This window comes from Rhyacophila brunnea, unplaced genomic scaffold (assembly GCF_057557595.1).
Source record: "Rhyacophila brunnea isolate RB1 unplaced genomic scaffold, BYU_Rbru_1.0 scaffold_21, whole genome shotgun sequence".
Classification (NCBI taxonomy): domain Eukaryota; kingdom Metazoa; phylum Arthropoda; class Insecta; order Trichoptera; family Rhyacophilidae; genus Rhyacophila; species Rhyacophila brunnea.
In genome coordinates this window covers 7,131,538-7,156,926 of record NW_028232871.1, presented here as the reverse complement: position 1 = coordinate 7,156,926, position 25,389 = coordinate 7,131,538, and positions in this window count along the sequence as shown.

Genomic DNA, 25,389 nt, shown 5'->3' with positions numbered 1-25,389 from the left:
AATGGTGTCTGGAAAGAATTATATTTGAATTGTTGTGTATGAAAAATTTTCCTATACCTACTTAGTAACATACTCGTATTTTTTTTCCAATACTAGAAAAGTGGAGATGTGTTGAATAAAATGCTTCAGTTTGTTTTTCAATATTATTTTATTAATTTTATACGTATACAATTTTGATTAATAATATTATTATTCTCAACCCTGTACAAAACTTATTTATCAATTTTAAAGAAATTAAACTATTTTATTTGATCTGGAAAATTATTGAATCCAATTACATTTCTGTTAATTCCCAACAACAAAAACCCTCTAACTACTAACCGTAACACTAGCATATTGAAAACTTTTTTATTAATTATTATGAATGATAATATTTTTTGCCATATTAAAAATAGTAATTTATTGATCAAACCTACCTACATACTTTGATTATGATTTTATTTATAATCATATTTTAATACAGCATTTACACAGTAACATTGAAGAGTTACAATTTTACTAATGGGTTAAATTATTCATAGCTCTCATGCAACATTCTTAAAGCACCAGGTATATATAGTAGTATTCTTACATATTTTAATTATGACTTCGTAAAACATACAATAATGTTTTAAATTAATAAATAATACATTTGTATACCTACTTACGTAAATCGGACTCTACTGTCTTTTAAGATTTTCCGGGTAAGATCGAACAATGAACATAGTTTTCCTTTGCTCATTTTCCCATCCCTATTTAAGTCAAATTCTCAAGAAATGTTTGCAAAGCTCCTTGTAAAAGTAGTACACGAAACATACTTCAATAATCGTTTACTTACGTTACAATATTTATAACTTTGTATACTTATAGATTATAATATAATATACATATACTTTTAATCCATTGTTATTATAAGTCGCTTCCTCGAGTTGGTAGAAAGTTTGTAAGTATTTTTCTATAATTAATGTTTCTACGAATATACTACATTCTAACTAAGGTCGAGTGGGATAATCCGACACGACAAACGCAATGCCAATACTATTGTCAAAAGAGACCATCGACAATATAGAATCCCAATATTATTGATCCCGGCCTAATTATTGTACATGTAAAAATGGTTATCTTTAGATACTTTACTCTTTGTCTGGTGCCACAATAATAATAATATATCATATATTTTAACGTATTGTATGTATTTTCTAATGATTATGGTAACTAAACTTTGTGTACTAATTATGTATTAACTTAACTTGTTTTTTTATCCTCTTTTTAATAATAAATGTTTATTTTTTCCCCTTTTCTCTTTATATAATATAAGAAAACTACTTGTTTACGTATCTCATTTATTTTATCTAAATATAATATTGTATTATATGAACAGTACTCTATTTTGTAGTTTTTTTAATTATTATATTCTCATTTGTACAATCACAAATAATGTGTTCTTTGTTTACTGGACAGTTTTGGTTTTGATTCATATATAGCGATCATGCTACTCAGAATTAAATTAGTGACACATTTGAATATTATGTAGGTTTTGTTATTAAAACAAAGCATTGGCAATAATACATGTCAGCCAGTGGCGAAGGCTCCATAGTAAGCGTATATTTAAAGCCTACCTTCTAAGAAAAATAGATCTTCAAGTAACTAGTTTAATTTAAAAAATAAATAAATACACAGAAAAATATATCAAATTGAGAGACATCTATCGTCAGAATACATAAGTTTTATTTTATTTAATAAGCTTTATAACCATATACCCATACTAGCGCCGCCTGGATTCAACTATATTATGAATTAATTTGAACCCTTTTTCAGATCTCTTTTGTATGACTTCAGTCTCAGGGCGCCAATCACTGTATGGCTTTTTATTCCGAAATGATAAGTTGTTTAGTTTGCGCTTACATCGCTAGGGCACATTTATTCAAATTAAGATAATTTAAAAAATTATTTCTATGGGATTCAATCACATATGAATATTGATTGTTAAAAATATAAAATAATTTATCTCGCAATTTTTATTTATCAGTTATTTATACTAAAGTTTGTGTTTTAAATATATAAGTATTTTAAAATGTCTAGTTTTACAGGTTAAATTATAAATTGTTATCGAACATATTATAAACAACGGATAATTTCAAAGATGATAGGTAATATATTTTTTACGATTATAAATTTTTAGGAAAATAAATAATTCAAACTAATTGCTTATTTATAAACTAATTATATCAAACTAATTGAGCTTTTGAAATTTAATCGATTTAGTGTACCTATTCATATTAAGTTATCTTCTTATTTCCCGTAAATATATCTGACAAGCGTGGTTACTCCACAGCCTACCTCTTTCCAAAAGTCACCTTTCGCCACTGTTGTCAGCGTTTCCTCAATCATAACTAGACCAGTAGTATTTGTTTTGATTGAGTATTATGGCAATATATATGTACCACATTTAATATAAATATGTAGAACAATGTATGAACTAACACTAAACTCATCGAGTCCGTCACAAGACGTAGGTACTGCTATTGTCATGAGTTCTTTACTCGACATAGTACATCCGTTATTTTGCTCAAATCAACTCTCTCAGTGCATACTTATAATTAATCTCTTGATCATAATATACATCTCACATAAGTGTATCATTATAATCTCACGTCATTATACTTATTATTGTATTCAGTGTAATCTTGTAATAACCAAGTAACAGTGACTCTTCATTTACCACATCCATCATCATACCTCCAAAAATATTTAAATAAGAATTATATATTATTATATTGCCTTGATATTAATTATTTTTAGGAAAGCATTTTTCATGTTGATTTTTTAAAAAATAAAAAAATATTTACAACAGTACGACAAATTTAATATTGTGCTCTGTTTGTATTATTTTGTATGCATATAAAAAAATATACACAAAATAAAAAGCAAAAAAAAAACTTCACAAGAAATTTGAGGTTATGGTTATGTTGTTTGAATGAGTTGTTTTTGCCAATACAACTGTGCTTCAGAGTTAAAAAGTAGTTTTTTATACAAGAGTAAAAAAGTTTATGTAATATGATGGACTTTTCTAAAGTAAGAAATAAAAGTTTTTATTTGAAGAAACACTGTTTGTCGTATTCAAGAAACTTTGGATTACCTACTTAACTTTTGTAGTAACAACTATAATCGTATTTAAAAAAAAATGATATTAAAAACATAATATCGTCGGCCTGAACCTACTATATGGTCTCTATTTGGTCAAATGACCGTATATTATACGGTCTCAAATTTTAAATTTTAAAACCTAACCTCACCTAACAAATAAGCCATTATATCGGCTATTATCAAAATTTATTGGCTGCTGGTTTTCTGTAAAGTGTAAACCGACAAGAACTGTGTTTTATTTAGACATGAATATTATGTCAGTACTATACCTACGACCCAAAGAGATTGATCGGTCTTTAATATACGACCATATATTTTCGATACAACATTTTAATTCATGGTAAAGTGTGATACGGCGAACTGCATACGTACAAGTTTCCGGACACGGAATCTACCCACTACTAAATTAAGAACTCTTTAAGCTGATTCTATTCCTCTTAGTCTAATGTATTTCCTTCCATTTTAGGAGTAAGTCTAAGTAATTCATTGATTCAACCAGAGATCACAAAATGAATGACAACCGGCTTACCCTAAAGGATGTAGTAGCATTTTGAAGCAACATCCGCTTAATTATTTTTTCCCATTTTTAACTAAGGCACACAAAGCAAGCCGACTGTATGCAAAGATTGAATGAACATTATGTTAAACATAACAATGCATATTATGAAATATAAGTTTCTATTAAAAATAATATCTACATCCAAAATCTGTACCCTGTTATACCACACCCGAGGGTAAATAAGTTTCCATTAATTTTGTCTTCCCTGAATTTAAAGAATATAAGGTCTACCAAGTGATTTTTTCTTTTTCAAGCTTTATGTATCATTACTTTGATTGATATTCTCGTAAAATCTCACCTAAGTTACACATGTGAAGTCTATAATCAACAGCTTGTTTAGTATAAAACATAAATTTAAAAAAAAAACATACGAGACGATGACACTCAATTATTGTATTTTCAATCTCTTAGGCTCGAAACGTTTGGAATCCTCTGCATTTAAAATAATTACAACAATCTGTTATCATTTACAAAAAAACCAGTTAAGATTGTTCAGGAACTATCTTTAGTAGTGAATTAGTATAGGAAACCAAAAGTGGAATACAACCTACTGTCCTAGGGTCGTATTCATGAGATTCCCATAAACCTTGCACTGCACGTTTGTATGCATGAGTACAAACGTAATTCATTATTTAGTGACGTCACGAATGTGACGTCATCGTGTATCATGGTATCCGTATAATGGCAACCTTATAAAATTTCATTCCCCGATCAATAATTCAAAATTTTGAAATTGTAAATGTGTATGAAAGTGTGCGAACGGTACCATATAAATTTAATAATTATAAATGAATAATTATTATGAACTATAAATAATTTATCAGTTATTTTATCACATTTATTTTATAATTCTACTGTACAAAAGGATAAAGTATTGCCAGTAAATATTTCCATTTGGTGGCAATACTGAATACATACATATAATAATTATGACTTACTTCATTTCAATTATGAGATGTCAAAACAGAATAAGAATAAATGACAGAAATGCAAATGGATTTAGATAATAATATGTAATGATCTCGGTATAATATTATCATTTATACCAATCACCGTATGACACTAATGATGTATCCAGTGTATTTGAGAGTTGTGCCTTGTTTTTTACAGTTATCTTACAATAATTAACTATGTAGGTAGGTACCATAATATTTTTAAGAATGCAGAATGCTTCCAATTGCATATTTTAATGCAAGATACAGCAGTAGGTACCTATTTTTGCGGTCGTTTAGGGGAGATATTTTATCGTAATCTTACGTAAATCGATCTTATCTCTTCATGAGAAATTTTGCGCTTTGTAAGCGAAATAGGTACGAGGTATTGTATCAGTTACCTACTAAAATGACATTTGAAAGTGACAGATGAAGCAGCCATTTTTAATGGCGTGTGACGTCAGATTGCTTACGTCACAAACAGTGCTATATGCTATATGATGGAAAATAGGTTAAATAGCTTATAAAGAATTTGGGAATCTCATACATACGGCCCTTACACTAAATACTGCAAGGAGATTGAAAAGATCTTCTATATAAAAATGTGTATTTTTTATTCGGGTTTTACTTTCGGTAACGTACCAACACATGTATGTATTTTTTTTTAAATCTGGGTTTTATGTAAGTGTTTCACTTCTACTACTATACCACTGTTTTTCAAGATTACAGTTGTTGCCTGTTATAATATTAAAAAGAAAAAGAAAGAAAGTATTACAGTTTTATAGAAGTTCTGTGTCATATAATATAAATGTAAAAAGTAATATATGATTTCGTGTTACGTGTAATATGTCCTAAATAAAAATATGTCGTACAAAACTATTCAAATTTCTGTTATAAAACAAACATTTTCCTTGGTTAGAAATCCCGTGCAAACGTTCTACAGAAATTTCATAGATAGTGCTATAAAAGCTCTCGCTATTTTGACATGTAAAGCGCGTATGAAAAAATAACTAGGTGATATACAAAAGACACACACGTGAAATGGGCCGATTGATCGTATAAAAAACGCGTAGTTCAGAGGCGAAGCTGGGGAATGTTGTAACAATATAAATATGAACTGATTTTACGAGAAATTTAATATTCAATGTTTATTTTAAGAAAAATATGCCCATTAAACTGACCATGAGTGACTTTTAGAAGTAGGTAGACTGTAAAGTTCATTATGAATAGATTGTCTGATTTTGGGCTTTTGGTACTATACAGAGAATGGCAGGAGACTGGACATAATCTCGAAACAAGGAGTAGATAATTGTCAACCAGCACTTAGTTTTCAAATAAATACGTTATTATTTCTGTACTTAATAACTATTGCTTATTTAAATGATAATTACACAATATACGTGGTTATAGAATTGATTTTTTTCTTTCTTAATCAAAGAGGTTTGAGATTATACATTTTCTTGTCCCGAAAAACAAACAAACTTAGGGAAGTTACATTTTAAATAGTATTTCTGTTATGTTTGTGACGGCCAACTGACCTTTTTCCATATATCTGAAACAATGTATAAAATCTAAGATTATTTTTAAAAACACGCCAATTTAAATAAAAATCAAACCTGCAGCCCTATGTTCTAACTAGTGATATAAAGTCACCCGACGACATGACGTAATTGTGACGTCAGCCAATACACGCTCGAGGCAAGCCGTCCAACGCATATGGCTCACCATAGATATTATTATGCTGAAACACCTATTTGTGTAGGGGACAATGGATAACGCCACTATTTTAGTAGCGTTATTTTCTCGAATGCTATTATCACTCCGGTAGTACGTCACAATGATGTCATATGACGTCATGTCGACCGGGCGACTACAACTCGCAAGTTCTAACATAAGGCCCCGGCTCTCTTTTGATCAATCAATTTACATGACGTGTGATTGATCTATTGTTATGATGGTAACAGTATTTACTAATAATCAGTCATACTTGCGGAATTTAAGAACATTACACAATGTTAATACTACTGATGAATATGTAGTTAAATACTATTATCTACATAGAATCATATCATAAAATTAAAAATAGATGGCGTAAGTTAGTTTTTAATATTTAATTATAATCTGAAAAAAAATATTTTAATTTTTAAAACATCCAAATTATCCAAGTAAATGGGTATAAATATTAAAAAATATTTTTACTGATTTTTTCTAATAAATATGTTGTCGGTGTATTAAAAAAAAATATTATATCATGATAATATTCAATAAATATTGGTACATTTTATAAATCTCGTGCATTATTTAATTAAATAAACAAAAATAATTATTTTTTTACAAAGCATACTAATTAATTAGTAAGCGTTATAATAATATTGTGATTAATTTACATACTATTGTGAAAACAAATTTAATAATAATAACGATATAAAGTTGAGACACAACAAGAAACATAATTTATCTAGGTAAAATTTCAAATATTATAATATACAAAATGAAAGTTAGCAAAAAAACATCGCAATTCAATTTATGTAAATACATAACACCAATGAAACCCAAGTGCAGCACTGCACTTGTCACGAATGCGGAATATTTTCGTGCGTGAACAACAAATCGTGAGCACGTGAGTTTTGAAAAGCTTACGGTAGAAAAGCTACAACACTGACACGTTCTAAAATAATTGATACTATAAAAAAAATCTAAACCGAAAAGTTTTTATAAAAGCTCGGCTAAACAATTTTAATCTCGTATTTATGATAAAGCTTTAGTGATTAACACACGTACATAATATGTGTGTGGTAAAACAAAAGCTTTTTTATTATGAATAAGCGTTAAAATTTTTAAGTATTAATAACATCTAAACCAGTGATATAATAAATTACATAAATATCACATTGTGACTAATAATATTATTTTCCTTCAAATTCAGACGCTTTAAATGGTTGATCTATACACTGTTACCATCTATATATTACATCAATTAGACGCGTGAATTTATGTGTTATGGTAATTGTCATTAATTGACCAAAGCAGAGCCAGTTTGGTTTTTGTTTTAAATTTTCGCCTTTTAGCAATGCGTTCCAGTGAAAGCGGTTAACATAATTGCTTTAGAAACGTAAGAAAGCATCAGTCGTCTTTTAATCGAGCTTGAAGCATCCGATTCAAAATCTAACTTTTCGAGGCACCTCTTTTTCGGTCCAAAGGAGCGTGAGCCGTTTTCAATTAGGTATAAATCAATACCATAACCATCTACAATTATTATATAAATTTACTTTATCGAATGCGTAAATGAGTATCGAATATAATGTATTTAGTTTGATCTGACAGTAAATAAAGTATTTATTTTCAATTACTGACCACTTCACCCCCTCGAAACAAAATCATGTCGACTTTTTTGCCATTTACTTTAAGATACCATACGCGTTAGTGTGATTTATAGTAGAATATATTATGATGGATGAGTAACGCATAACAAATAAGTTAACGCTCAGAAAACCGGAAGGCAAACGAAGATCTAGTCGTCCTCGTACAATGTGGAAGGATAGATGCATTTAACCCTAAAGGGTTACTGCATGATTTATTTTTTTTGAAAATATTTATTTTTTTGGTGTCAAAATGCCTTGTAATGAAGGAAAACTAATAAAAATAATTTAATATTTTTTTTTTCAAAAATTCCATTAAGTTTTGTATGTTACTGCGTGGTGTCGCAGATTTACGAGATTAGGAAATCTTACATTTTTCAGTATGACAAAATGCAAAACCAGATGATGATAATAATTATACAAAACTAATAAACACACTTTATTTTATGTGTAGATATTTTTTTTAATTTATTTATAAATGCGGATTTTTGCATACATACGAATTCGTCAACTGTCAAAGCAGAAATGCAGAGACTATAATGCAGAAATGCTTTATTTCTTAAAATGTCCAAATAAAATCGGTAAAGTAGGATGTTTATGGTAAAACAGATTTCTAGGCATCGAAAAAGGATATTATTTGATAATTTACACAGATGGCATTGGCTATATCAAAATAGTTTGAAATGTCGCAAATTTGCGACACTATGCAGTAAAGGGTTTTAAAGATCTTGTGCATCCAAAACTGGGGAAAATCTGCTTTTGACAGATCTGGATGGAAACATGATTATGAGACCAACATTTATATAGTATTGGAGGGTGAAGAAGATAATATGATTATATTATATGACTAGAAATAAGTAAGGCGCCTTTTATATTATGTGAAAAAATTCCGGGAAATTTGCTTAAAAGAATAACCGGTGCTATACTTATTATGTAAACCTATGTAAAAAAAAACTATTTATAATGAATAAAATGGCTATAAAATACTATACATAAAAAAATGAAACCGGCTCGTTTCAATGTCATAAATATTACATAACTTGAGTCATTTTTCAAATTTTTGTAGAGCTTAATTTATGAATGAAAACATTCCACATCAGGCTTTTCTTAAGTGAGTATTAAAATATATTACGAAGGAAAAATCTTTTACTTTATATGTATACGGCTAAGGCGGTAAGTAAGTAGGTACACAGTTTTCCTTTTGGGTTACACATGCGATGTGTTAATTCATCACCGAACGAAACATAAATCCAGAGCCAAATATGACACGATACTAGATTGAGATATCGAGATTGGATTTAGTGGAGAAAAGCTTAGTGGAGCGAAGCTTTTGTAAAACTTTTAATTTTATGCAAAATTATTAATTTATTTTGTTTATTATTATGACGATGCTTTTAAATAATTTAATATCATTAAAGAAATTTGGAAACATTCAGAATATAAAGTTGTTTACTTACACATTTTAATAGATATTATTTGAGAGAAATGACTTTTATTAAATTTCTTCTGCTTCCTAATGCCAGATCTTATCACAGATTAGTCATCATCAAAGGGATCTTCATTCTGCTTGGCATGTTGGCCTTTCTTTAGCTGTATTTTTGTCCTCTCGTAAAGTGGCCAAGATAATGTAGTTTTTTGGTTTTGATGCAGGTAAATTCGGTTCTTTTTTATTCTTTTACGGATGTCTTAATATTGGTCAGCTTATCAACTCAAAGAAATTTGAGTACCTTGACATCTATTTTTACCACGTTTTTATTAGCTCGTATTTTTGTTTGTCCAGTACAATTTTTTTCTTGTTTGTCCAAGATTTGGACTGGACGATTGAAGATTTTTAACCAACTTCCCGACTAGTTAGACATTTGAAACTTTTAGAATATATCAGAACATGATTACAATGCATTTTTTAAATACTTTTGACCATTTTTAAGCGAAATTGAATTCATTTTCAGTTAATTCCGTGTTGTATGGAAAGTTATTTCGGGAAAAAATCGTAAAAATTAAAACACTATTATTGGTTGCTAAGGAGGTCCTAGCAACTAAATTATTAATATTTACGTGCGTTACTATGGAAATCAATACGAAATGTCAAAATGACATTTCAGTATTCTATATTTATTCAGTATTTCTATCAAGTACAAAAAAAGTATTTATTAATACAAAGAATTGTCAAGTTTATATGATTCAACAGAAAATTTAAAAACGTTGTATATAAAAAGTTATTTTTATCTTGTAATAATAATTATTATTGGATTTATAATCCTATGTGGATCTGGGTCACCTTACGAAGAGGTTTCTTAACGGATTTTTGTTTTTACGAGAAATGAATATTAGCCACATGCTCAACATAATATTAAGTCTATGATTCGGGTTCAAACACACATTATAATAAACCACATGCCAGACCCTTGACTTAATCTCGAGACCCACAACATTATAAGTTGACACGTTACACGGTTTTCGTAGTTCAGTAAGTAAGGCGCTGGCTTTTTGTCCGGGAGTTCCGGTTTCGATTTCAAGTGAGGTCACAATATATATTTATGCGATTTTCTAAAAGCATGCGTAATTGTAATAGTTTTACTTATATTATTGATCACATTACTGGTCAATGAACTTCATGACATATTGAAATGTTTAAAAAAAGTGAAGTTACCCTTCAGCCATTGCAGATGGATTATTATGTAAATATAATAAGCTTTTTTCACGTCAAAAAATGAACACCGCAAATAATCCAATCCATACATACATACAGATGCGTAAGCTTAAAAAAATACCTACTAAGGACCAAGACTAACGGCAACGTAGATGACCCTGATTCAACGTAAGTCTTGCTTCATTCCAAAAATGTAACCAATTGAAATCAATGCATCCAATGTGAATAGTCTTGTTTGATTCAAATTGTATCAGTAATGAAATTAAATCGAGTAAGATCTGTATTGACTGCAATAAGTATTTACAATATAATTTCAATATACCTAATACCATCAAACAAATATTTATTATTAGTCAATATTTTTTAATAACAATAAAATTTGATTAATGATTTAGGTACTGTTCGGTTATCAGGAATACAGCGGAAAACACATTTTGAAAATAGCCGATAAACTGGATTATTTGTTAGGTTAACCTAACCAAACCTAACCTAATCTAACCCAACCTAAACAAACTAACCTAAACTAACCCAAACTAACAAACAATCTAGTATATTGGGTATTTTCAACAGTACCATAATTTATAATAAAAAATATTAAAAATTACCACTTGGTGGACAAACAAAATATAAAAACGATAATAAACGAAAATATTAGTCAAAATTAAATAACAAATAAAACAGATACTGCTATATATCGATAGATTATTTGTGTCGCCTTTTGAATTTGTTTTGCTGTTTTATTCAGTTGAAAATGCCCCTTTGAGGTGGAAGAAATTGGTACAGATTTATTTATTAAAAGTAGTAAAATAACTACTAAAAAAATTTGCGCTTTATTAAATTAATCAATAATTAACAAAGCATGTTGACATTTTGTTTGCTATATATATAATAAAAGTTATATACTTTTTTATTATTGCTAAAATTGTTTCATTGCATGTACAGTGTTATTTACAAAATGTTGATCATCACTGTTCGTTGGAGGCATATTACACGAGAAAAAATGTTTTTATTACATTATTACACGTAAAATAATTTCAGACAACACGGAAAATATTATAAACTTCATTTTTAATGCGAATACGATGTTGAACAGACGATTTTTTGTGCGATATTTTAATCTGGGAATAATTCTCTTTGGGCCTTTGACAAGGTAACAAAACATTTTTGATTGAACGGTTTGGCCAAAAAAGTAACTTTTTATAGTACTGAAAATATCGGTAATTTTTTTGTCACCACATATGATTTTTTTTTTGATTAATCCTCAAAGTAATTGTGATTTTTTTATTAAGTCATGATTTGAGCAAAAAAGTAACGTTAATTAAACACAAAAAAAAATTTTTTTTTATAGCCTATGTTGGTAAAAAAAATGGTTAAATAAAATACTTTCATTTTTTATTATAATAATCCCTAACCTTTAAGTAAATAAATAAAATAAAATAAAAATAAAAAAGCCTTTTTATTTCTTACAAACAAAAGTAAATGACAGTTAGTTAACTATATCTAATGAATATTTATATATAACTTATGAATATATCTATTATGTATATGTATAGCTATCTATGATTGTATTATCTACTAATTTTCTAGTTTATATAATATTAATTATTTTGTTTGTATATTGTTTTGTATATGTTTATATAAATTTAATTTTTTATATTTTTATATTTTTGTGTAATATATATATATACTAAGATTTTTATTTTGTATATAATACTGTTAGATAATGTTTATAAATTAAACAATGATATGTAATTAGTTTGTTTGGTTTGTAAGAACCCCTCTTCGGGTGAAGGCCTCCTCCAAAGAGTCCCACTGGACTCTGTTTTTGGCTATTTGTAGCTAATTTGGGCCCGCTGTCTTTATGATGTCGTCTTGCTATCTCGCATGGGGTCTTCATCTATAGCGTTTCCCTTTTTGGGCCGTTCCATGAAGTAATTATTTTTGTCCATCCCTCATCTTATAGTCGCGCTACATGACCCGCCTATTTCCATTTAAGTCTTTGAGCATGGATTAGAGCGTCTGTGGCTTTTGAAATATTTCTTATTTTTGTGTGTCTTATTTTTTGTATTTTGTTAATATTTAGCATACTACGTTCCATACCGCGTTGGCAGCTGGTGATTTTGTTCTTTACTATGCTAGAGTATCTCCAGTCTGACAGGCATTTGTTAAGCATGTTAGGAGACATGAGTTCATCACTCTAGTTTTTATCTTTGCTGTCATATCGCATTTAAATATTTCCTTTAAGCTCCAGCATTTATTCCAAGAACTTTGTATTCTTCTTTCTAATTCCAGCTCATTGTTTTTTCTGTCAAAACAAATTTGTTTCCCCAGGTAGGTATAATTTTCTGTGTAGGTAAGTACATCGTTGTCGACTGAAATTGTTGATTCTGTACTGTTAGTTATTAGCACTGTTTTTGATAGGTTCATTTCTAAACCGACTTGTTTACTGACTTCGTTTCTTCTTCTTCGTTCTTTAAGTAAATATCTAACTTAATAATGGAAACATTATTCCATCGTATTCTAGATGCTAAACTGTACTGATAAAGCACTAACTTATCACATTTTTTTTTGATAAATTTAAGTAATATTATTTGAATCAAGGTAGGGTTCAGTGGCGAGGATTGGAGGTAGGCGGTTAAGATTTTTCATAGATTTAGTGCACATTAAGCTTTGTCAGTCATAAATATTTGTTTTATTTGAACTAAGAATACAATTCGCAGATAGTATTAGTCAGTTTTTAAATTTTAACTAAACTCTGCCTAACCAAACCATAATAATTTAGGTATGCTATGGGCGATTCGACAAAAATAGTGCACACTTACCTTGGTCAGTTAAACGTATTTGGTTTCATTGAACTAATTCTACAGTATGTAGATAGTGTTTGTTGGTTAGAAAATTATATAAATATATTGCAACCTTAACAAGAATCAATCTTGGGGACCCACGATGAGAGGTCAGGGCCTTACTCACTGAACTTGGGGCCGCAGGACTACAAATGGCACAATAAGAAGACAAAATGTTAGGATTCTAAGCTATCAGAAATGTATTGATTAACTAATACATAATTCTGAACTAGGTGAATTTAAAATTGGTTATCAGCATTTTGAAACAGGTAAAAATAATTAGTGAACGTACTAAGATAAATGTAAGTTCCTATATTATATTATGATAGTATCTTCAAGAATGACCTACCATTATGTTTTAAGCAAAGGGTGTTCAACCAATGTGTGCTGCCCGTGCTCACGTATGGCTTCGAGACGTGGACCCTCAACACGAGAGATATCCAAAGGCTATGAGTCGCACAGCGAGGCAAGGAGAGGAGTATGTTGGGCATCACGCGAAAGAACCGTAAGTGAAACGAATGGGTTAGGAAGCAGACAGGAGTACACGATGTAATAGACGTTTCCAAACGGTCGGGGCACAATACTCGTTGAAAAGACGGCCGCTGGACATATGCCGTCATCCAATGGTACACAAGGGGCACGAAACGGCCACAGGGTTGCACTAAAAGCCGCTGGATTTACGAACTGATAAAGTTCAGCGGAAATACGTGGCAGCGAACGACACAGGATCAAAAGAGTTGGAGGAAACTTGGGGAGGCCTTCATCCAGCAGTGGATTGATCTCGGCTGATGATGATGATATATTATGATAATTTTCTTACTGAAATGAAAACTGCTCATTAAGAAACGGTTTGTTAAATAATTTACTGTACCAAGTTGCTCGGATGTTTATTTAATAAAGATAAGTAACTTGAATCAAGTGGATATACATCAAGTGAATGTGAAATGTACGTGCAAGTAACTTTGAAAGCAGTACGACCCTTCAACTTTGACAATAATCCTCGGAAACAAATGACAGCCGCTGGTATACTTCACTATTCTTCGTTTTGCATTAATACACTTGTGTCGCGTGGAGTCACAATACTCGTAAATCAAAGTGTTAAGCGTGAAATATTATTATTTCCTTTGCAGAGGGACTTGTATACTGGAAGTTTTCTTGGATCGCTTTGTTTCAGATACGAAAAAATACAATATATTATTTATATTCTATTCCCTCGTATAAGTACAATATACGTTTATGATTTTTTTTTTGTATTATCCACACCTTTTTCATCGACTTTATTATATTTATGTCACTTATTTTTCATGCTTTTCCTACTGTCGTACAATAATATTTTTCCTTTTTCCTGATTTAATCGTTGGACATAAAGTAGTCTCAAATATTGATATGAAAGCTTGAAACTTCAACAACGATTTATTTGGAACACAGCATGTTTCATAAGTTATAAACTTATCAAGTAGTTAAACAAAATATAAAATACAGCAGAAACGAAATGTTATTATATTATGTTATTGACACTGGTAAAGGGGTGTCATCCTCAAGGGACCTAATTCCAATATGACCCAAAGGAGTCCTAATCCAGTATTTACCTTATAGCAAATATAATCAAAGTTGGCTGATAAATTAGGATAAATAGCATAAATTTTATATAATTTTGATTGTCAAAAGTGTAATAATTAAACCTACGAATTCTATTTTTAAATTTTTTGAAAATCTTTTATAAAATAAATAAATATCGTTATTATTGTAGGTTTACATAAATTAACAGAAAATTTTTCTTTTATAAAATACTCTTATTTGTCCATAATGGAAACCAGACAGTGCTTCTAAGAAACTCTGTCGCTCGCCAGTCTTGTTGTATCATTCTAGGTCACACAGTAGCTCCGCCATATACACTATATAAATAGTATTTAGTGGCATTCTAGGACTCGGACGTGGCCAACCTAGGTCCAAGATCGTCTCTTTACTCCCAACGTGATGAGAAGCTACTTGGTTTGTTCCATTATATCTTAGTTACCCATAAAACCATACCACTGCATACCCAGTATCTGTAGGAAACACCTGTTTTCAAAGCTCAGTTTACGACTAATTTGAGATTCTGAGCTTTTATAAATAATGGTATAATAATTATGGAGATAATTAATTCCAGTTAAACACTATAAAAATGGCAGTATTTTTCAATATACTATGACAAATATTTGATAAAATAAATAATATATTATAATTGTTTGGCATCATAGTAATGATTTACACTACAGAACAGTGGCGAAGACATGCTAGGCGATTATTTAATGCCTACATTCTTAAGAAAAATATTTTAATTGCATATTGACATATTTATAAAATCACTTAATTATTTTATATTCTATAAAAATAATTTAATTTTCCAACGACAGAGATATCGTATATGTATGAATGTATTATACAAAATATTAGAAAGCAATCAGGAAAGGTTTAAAAAAACGACGTAAATACATGTTGGATTATTTCTCAAGGAATTATATGGACATTACGTAACGTAACCTCTGTCAGTCTACCGAATAGTATGAAATATGGTAGGCTCTATCGCAGAGCCTAAAACCTTCGCGCATAATATTGTTGTCATGGCTGCACTTCATCTAAAATAATTATTAATAATTAGATAATTTAAAAAATATATTTCCATGGCATTTAATCACATATTAATAATTAATATTGATTGTTTTAAAAAATAAAAAATAAAATATGTAATGATTTTTTGTATAAAGTAATAAGACTCATCGCTCAATTTTATGTCGTCAGTGAGTTTTTGAAGTTTCATTGTGTGTCGTTGTCATAAGTGTGTGCCTATTCATTAATAGTAATATCGTATTATTTTCTTATTTCTTGTAAGAAAAAATTGTGCTCTTTTTCTCAGATCATCCTTCGCCACTGCTAACGAATCAGTATAATAAACTAAATTTTAGCACACAGACATATCATTTTATCTTCTATCCATGTAATTTATATGTTAAATAAAGTATACTAACACTTTCCTCGCGCACTAGCTGTCAAGACATAAAAACACCCCTTTACACGATTTAGTGTATACGTGTATAAGTGAAAAGAGGCGGAGAGCCGAACCCTTGAAATTGCAAAGAAACTTCAAGGTGGGTATTCTCTCCGGCTTGACAAGGGAGAAGGGTAGATTACTATCGTGAAATTGTCTATTTTCTCTACGGCAATATCGAATAATCGGAGACGAACCGTGTGTACCGAGACAGACGATGCGAAACACTTCACAAATATTTACCAATATCTGTTTTGATGTAGACAAATTATTGTCAGAATTATTACGTTCGGTATTCAATGTTGTTTGTTTGCCATACATATTAACATAGTGTATGTTATTATTTGTGGAATAATATTTCATCGCAAAATATATTTTGAATGTACTTGCGTTATTTTTTTACAACGCTTTTCTTAGCTCGTATTCTTATTTGTCCCGTGGTTCTTTGTCCAGTACAAATCTTGCAATCGATTTTATAACTAACTTCCTGACTAGCTAAACATTTGAAACTTTTAGAATATAGGTATCAGAACATGATGCCAATGCATTTTTTAATACTTTTAGCCATCTTTAAGTAGAATTGAATTCATTTTCAGTTAATTCTGTTATGTATGAAAAAGTTATTTCGACACCATTATTGGTTGCTAGTCTGGGGTCCTAGCAACTTAATTATTAATATATACGTGCGTCACTATGGAAATCAATATGACATGTCAAAATGACATTTCAGTATTATTTCTATCAAGTACAAATTTTTTTGATCGTTTAAGCTAGTCAAGTCAAGTTTACATTATGATTCAACAGAACATTTAAAAACGTTGTATATAAAAAGTTATTTTTATCTTATTGAATACTCGCAATAACGTTTCAGAGATATTATTACTTAATTTCTTTTATTGTGTCAACTGTCAATTCATGGTGGAAACTGCATTATATTATTGACTAATTAAATAAAACGAAAATGTTTTTAGTGGTTATTCCACTTTTATTATTTAATAAATCTGGTCCGGTTTTGTCCGCCTCAGATAGACATTTTCAACTGAGTAATATTTATAAAACATGTATTTACCAAAACAAATTCAAAAGGCGTCACAAATAATCTACTAATATATTGCATTATCCGTTCAATAATAATTTGTCACTAACAATTAAATTTAAATTAATAAGATTAGTTTAATAGTTCATACTACATCATTAATTGCACCACACAAAATATTCTAGAACTATTAACACAACATAAAACAAAATATGAAGCAATATGCACTTACAATAATATTTCAATATAATACAATAAAAAATAAACTTGATGAACAAATAAATATAAACAAAAATATGAGTCAAAATTAAATAATAAATAAAAATGCAATCTATTCGTAGATTATTTGTGTCGCCTTTTGAATTTGTTTTGGTAAATACCTGTTATAAATATTATTCAATTGAAAATGTCCCTCTGAGACAGATGAAACTGGTCCAAATTTATTAAATAATAAAAGTGAAATAAGTTACTAAAAAAAATTTGCGTTTTATTAAATTAATCAATTATATTAACTTACTTTTTATATAAAATGCATTTTAAAAATGATAATAGGTACAAATTATATTCATATTAATACTATCGACTAAAGGTACTAGATGGTATCATTAGAATTTAAATTATAATAATTTCTACAGGACAGCTATTAATTTTGGTATTATATATATATATATATTATATTATGGTACCATTATCAAGACAACATCATGTAGAATTTAATATAATTTATATCATCATTTGCAAAGTGGAGTAATAACAATTAAATGCTGACTGAATTAATATAATGCATTTATTGGCAAAGTCTAACTTCAAAAATTGTAATGCATGAAATTATTGTCACTCTTGATTTTATAAACGATGCAAAAAACAGTCAAAATAAGTATTGATACTATTATCAACCGAGGTTACTAGAAATAGAAAACTTGGAATTTGAATTTAAATTCTAATGGATTTAAGTTTTTACTATTCTATTTGAGTCGTTTTTTGTACCCGGGTTTTGCCGTTCGCCTTTCGGCAAGCGATAGATAGAGGATAAGTAGCTGGGAAGTAGCCCCTGAGTTTTAACAACAATATTTAATCTAAACGTAGAGCCTTTCAATAATATTAACCAGTGCATAAACAAATAAAAAATTGTGAAATCCCTAATAATGACCATGTGCCCGTAACATATTGTCAATAATTACTGTTATCACAAACTTTCACTTACGTTTTTGTTAGTTCTATCAACATATATGCCCTATATATCGTATAAAATATAAACCGTCAATCAAATATTTATTTGCTCTAAATAATTAGTTTTAATTAAAGTTGAAACAAACCGTGCAACATAAACCCTTCCAGATTAATAGATACAGACGTAAATATTGAAAATAATATATTATTTAATACGTGCTTAAGTTTATTCCATATTTTTCTCTACTCATGAATATACCTTTCAACAAATTCAACCAGAAAGCAACACAGTTTCAATATTAAATTTGTGTTTCCTGAAAATATCTAAAAAATCTCGCTATATCTATGAAATAATAACTATCTTAGAAATAGAGACCATCAGTTGTTTATTCTCCCAAGGTGCAAAATCAACCTGCTACTGGTAATGCCAATTGGGAGGGCGATAACTATGTTCAACGAAATTGCTTCAGGTGTTGATGTATTCCACCTACGTGAGAATGAGTTTAGAAGGACGTTGTTTTATAAATTCTTAAAATAGGGTCTGCTTAAATCATCCGGTGTACTTCCTTGTACCTCATTCTCTAATATCTAATTTATCTACTGATCTATCTCTTTTTTATGTAATACTGTTTTATATATCTTTGTTTCTAAATGTCATGTTGTGAAACTTATAATTTGTAATGTCCACAATATGTTTAAAAAAAAAATTGAAAATAAATTGAAACTTTAGTGAAAGTATAAAACGTAGCAACGACGCTATGGGTTGATAATAGATACAACAAAGCTTTTATTCAGTCGTGAATTGAGAGAAACGTAAAATATTATGAAAATGTTAAGATTATTCTTTACACGAGTTGAATGAAACTTATACTCAAAATAACTAAAATATTCATCGTATTCAATTAATATCGATTATACTCTCACAGTGAACATACAAAAATAGCCTTATTCGTACATATATCCTATCAACACCATGGGGTTAATAATAATTATTGTTTACCCAAAATGTACGTGGTATATCCTAAAATATATTATATTCGTAGGTAAATATATTATACATATATAATACGGGCATGTAGATATCAATCAAAAACTTCAATAGTAACTTTACATCATAGACGTTAATCATTTAAACGCCCCTCAGCCCGCGGCATTACACAATAAGGAGAAGGGAAAATTTTCCCAAAATTTTCTTATAGCACCACCAAAAGGTCTTGAACGAGTGAAATATTAATTTCATACTACCAATAATGTTTTATTATTCACTTCAAGATTGTTATTTTATATGATTAAATACTTGTAAATGAATATAGTTTCATTGATAACTTTCATATTTGTTTTTAGAATATGTTTCTCAATAGTTTATATAATATAATAATATCATCAGTTTACTAAACATTAAATTAAAAATAGACTGATTTGCATTTAAAAAAAATCATCACCATCTTCCGGGATAATAGATCTTATGTTAGGCACTCCTCCACTCTCATTTGTCCTTGGTTTTTCAATTAATAAGTTATTCAACACAATGGATTTAGTGTCTCTTGGGTGCCAATGGATGACTTCAATATAATACTTTGTGACAAAATATAAAGTGTTTCTCCACTGGTCCATCGCTATTTCATAAACTTGATAACCCATGCTGCATAGTAATATCTTACATATTATAATTATAAAATTGTATATTTTGTATACAAACTTATTTATATCACATAATAAAACAATGATAATTGTGTTTAAAAAAACTTACTTTAAAAAGGTAACTAGGTGTGGTAACAAGTTTTTTTTTCTTATTTGTACCACTCAAAATTTCAAATGTGACATATTATTTCGATATTCATGTTTTGTTTTCAAAACAAATCGGAGTGGCGGAAGCAAATGTCAGCAGTTTCCTTAATCATAACCTAGATCAACAGTGTCTCTTATGATTTATTAAATGTGACAATGATTCTTGTAATGTATTGATTTCATGTGTATAAAATAGCGAAGATGATCCATAACTCCTCACTCCACTCGAGTCCAGTCACTCACGGTCTCTTTCTCTCGACACTTGTCATTCGACATTCGTCTCTCAGGTATAGACTCCCAAGCTCTTCATCCGATCATAATCACGATCGGATCGTGGCTTGATCTGAGCAACTAAGTTCACCGCAATACTCTGTACCGTTATCTTACTCCAACCATTGTAACTCTCTATACTCTGCATCAAGATAATAAACGCTGCATCCATCTCCACTACCAGTGCTTTTAGCATCTTATTACATTTACATCAATGTAAAATAATGATAATCATAATATCATTGATGATCTGTCAAAGATGAGGACTAATCAGTGTAACAAATGTTAAGTTTTAAGTCTATGGGTTTTCGGCAATAAGATAAACTGCTATTAAAATAAACAATTGTATTATACCTAGTTTTATGAAATTACCATATTAATAAACATCAGTATTTATTTAGTGGTAATTAATAATAATTTAAATATTTACTCATCATCGCACATATAAATTTACTTTGGAAAACATCCCTTCCGTTTTGCACAAAAATCAAATTGACCAAATCAAATCACAAACGTATTGAAGGGGGTGACAGCATTTTAATGATGATCTAGTAGTACCTATCTAATTGAGATAAATCGACCAAATGGCAGTGCTAGAGGCTCCTGCATTAACAAAATAGAGAAGTTTAGAGTAAAAAGTGAGTGTTAAATAAATAGTCAACCAAAAACTGTTAATAAGATGAGGGGAACCCTTCAGCTATCAGTAATTGGTAACTGACAGTAATAGATGTAATCTATTACTTTTAGTGACAATGTATATTTGTTGAACTATGGCATTCGCTAAAGTCTTTGCAGAAAATCTACTATATATATAGACAGTCTGAATAGTATTATATAATATGCAAGTGAAGCTGAAAAATAATATAATACTTAAATTAGTTGTAAGTAATTTATTTTGCATTGATTGTAGGAATTTTTAGATTATTTAAAAATTGTAACCGTGAAAACCCATAAAAATGTCACTCATACAGAAATAAGTGTATAAATCATTTGTGTACATATTCAAAAATAAGCAAACGTCAAATATATATATATATATATGTGTCGGTAGATTTCAAAATCAGCCAAGTCCATAATAGATGAATAGGAGAAAAACAGCTTTTTGTTTACACAATACACAGTCACAAGGGTGAAAGTTTATATTATTTCGAGTATAGAATATTTAAAATTAATAAATTCCATATATTGATAATGCAGAAATGTGAGAAAGCAGTAGTTCTTCAGCTTTTCAAAAAAAAAAATCAAAAATACCTAAAGGTAGACTTGGCTGATTTTGAAATGTAGTGACACATTATATGTATATATAATAGCTTCAAACAACCTTAAGCACTTAAACTTAAATTTTTGAATAAACTAAGCTTTTTAAAGAATATTTAGATAAACAATCACAAAATAATCGCTTATATTATACATGCATAATAACTAATTGTCAAAAGAGGCTGAATATAGCGATTATCATCCGACATTATTTAATGCAACGAAATTAAGCAATGCTATTTTTCTTATGGTTACCAATATTCAGTAATTAGCATTATGCAAGTATTGACATAATATTAATAATATTTATAAGATTTCTTGGTACTGTTCGGTTATGAGGATTACAGCGGAAAACACATTTTGAAAATACCCGATATACTGGATTATTTGTTAGCTTAGGTTAGGTTAGATTAGGTTAGGATTGATTAGGTTAACCTAATAAATAATTCAGTATATCGGTTATTTTAAAAATGTGTTTTCCGCTGTATTTCTCTTAACCGAACAGTACCTACCGATTTCTTTTAATAAGTTATATTCATAACTTTTTCTTATAAACTATGCCTTTTCACAATGATGGAGACTAGTGACAGACAGGAAAAATAAAAATTCTTTGTAATTTAATAATGAATATATTATAACAGAAAGAAGACGACACACCTTTTTAATAAATGTAGATACGTGTTTGAGGAAAAAGTTGACAATTTAATCAACTGTGACCTATTTCATGAATATTCATTCGAAATTCAAAATAGAAAATTCGCCATTCATTTTACAATGTACAATCATTCAGACTACACATAATATGGTTATATTGCATTAAAGATACGAGTATGATAGGGTAGATAACTATGATGCATGCACAGTACAAGAATAATAAATATTTGTGAGAAATGCTGGTCACGATCTTTTAGTGGGGAGTTGAGTATCGCAGTACTGAGAGAACAAACTAAGAATGGAAAGGGTGTGAAATTCGCTCAGGTCTTACAACAGGCCCGCGGGTTGAAGGGTATTTCCACGTCTCGCCTCACTCCTTACTTGCTTCACTCGTTTCTGTGCAAAGGCGTTCGTCAAAGGGTACAAATATGACTTTGTATTATTTTTCGCGAAGTAGGTACTTGACGATTTATCAACTTCTTTATAGTAACAGGACAAAGGCATCACTGTATACTAGAGATGGGAAAACTGGTCGATTTTGAAGGCTAAGTACCAGTATAAAAAAATACTTAGTATATAAACTTGTTCCAAAATACTTACTAGTATTTGGAATACTATATCGTTTGACTCAACTGAAACTAAAACCAACTCCATATTATTAGTATTTTAAAATACCTATCGGCTCAGGGAACTCAGACTGTGTATTGGCTTCAATATAATCGCTAAAAATACGCTGAGCTCTGCTTGTCAAAAAGTCCCATTTATTATAAAGTTTTAAATTTATGATTTGTTTTTCTGTTAGGTTACAATACTATTGTTAACAAAAATGAATAACAGTGATTTTTTTTAAATTTTAAACAAATTTTGAGCGGTATATAACAAGCCTGTCCGTCATCTCACCACTGTGCTGCGACACAAAATTTATGACCTATTATTATTCATTCATTCGAACGCAATAGACTAATAAATCAAAATATGCCTATATTGAAGTGCTATTTCGTTCGTGCGCATTTAATGTCAATAGTGTTGAAAGTCTACCAACTGGCGAGTGCACAGAACAGCGACTCGCAATGATATCATCACAAGTTTTTTTGGAATAAGTTGATTGGGCCACAAATACTTAGTATGGGTAATTTCATCCGAAACTTGAGTACACAAACTAGTGACAGTATTTCTAACTCACCTTTACTGTATACCTCAACTTATAGTTAATATTGCGTTATTAAAATTGAATTTAAAATACATCTAAAATCCTAAAATTCTCTGTTTAACTTCTTCTTCTTCGACCATGTCCGATCCTAATAAGATTATAATACGGGCCTCCACGCAGTGGAGGTTTGTATTAAAAGATTTTTTTACGTGAAATGGATGTCAGCCACTTGCTAAACCTATTAGGTCCATACTCTGACTCGTACATAAATTGATAAACAATATTTTCACTTGCCAGACCCAGGATTCAAATCTGGGACCCACGACGTAATATGCTGACACTTCAGCCGTGCGGCCATCGTGAACTGTGTTTATTTAAATACTGGACGCTTTAAATTTAAATTACCGCAACCAATCTTGCTAGGTAATTGAGTTTGACTAGGAATCGGGGGCATCCATTGTTTATTCTCCGTAGGTGCAGAGCTAACCTGCCATTATTAATGCCAAATGGGAGGGTAATTACTATGTTTAATCAAACCGCTTTGGATATTGATATATTCCACTTACGTGAGAGTGAATTTAGATGGATGTTATGTTACATATTTAGATAGGGTCAATCAACCTTGTTCACTCTATGCGCTTACATGTAGTTTTATTTTTCTGGTTTTATTATTGTATTATTTACACACATTACCCTGAATTTTTATTTGAAAATTGTTAGCCTTACTTTATATTGTCATGTCGTGAACGCTTTAAATTTATAATTTGTCATTTTCAGTATTTATGTATATTAAATAAATTTGAATTTTAATTTAATAATGCGAATTATTAAAAATAATGTATTCTTGTGTATTGGGGCTGTTCTAATCATTTTTTTGTAAGATTTTTCAATTATTTAAAAGTATGTTATTCAATAATATCTTATTTATCAATTTTGCCAAATAAATATTTTAATAGCTATTGAAAAAATGAATATTTGTCGATAAAGTGCCCAATACTTAGAACCCAAAAATATGTTGTTAAAATATTGGACGCCTTATATATTTGGTAATATTTTAAATAAAGCAACTAAACTCGTCAGCTACATAATATATTATATTTACATAAAATACAAGTTATCAAAACTTAAAAGTTGCATGTTGGAAACTAGCTGCTCAAATCTATATTTTGCCAAATTTTTTCAATATTTTAAAAATATTAAGTATATTGTTTTCCGATTGTTGAAATAGAAAATTGAAATTTCAGCGTTCGTCATCAGAGAACAACCCCTATTTCACCATACTGTATCGAGTGTGCCAACTTCTATGTTTATAAATATTTTATGGGATAGAATGGGTTCTATAAAAAGTTGCTCTGCTAACCTTCACTATATTTCAAAACCCTCAATAACTATATTCACCCACCTAAGATGACCTGAGGACCCACTAACTTATTTTCTCTCCCTACAGATTAAAACCACAGCGGAGGGGTTTTTGGCCGGTTGTGGGCTTGCTCACCTCCGGAGTTTTTCCCCCCTCTGCGGCTCAAATTTTGATGAGCAAACGGGCTAAGACCCGAAGTAATACACG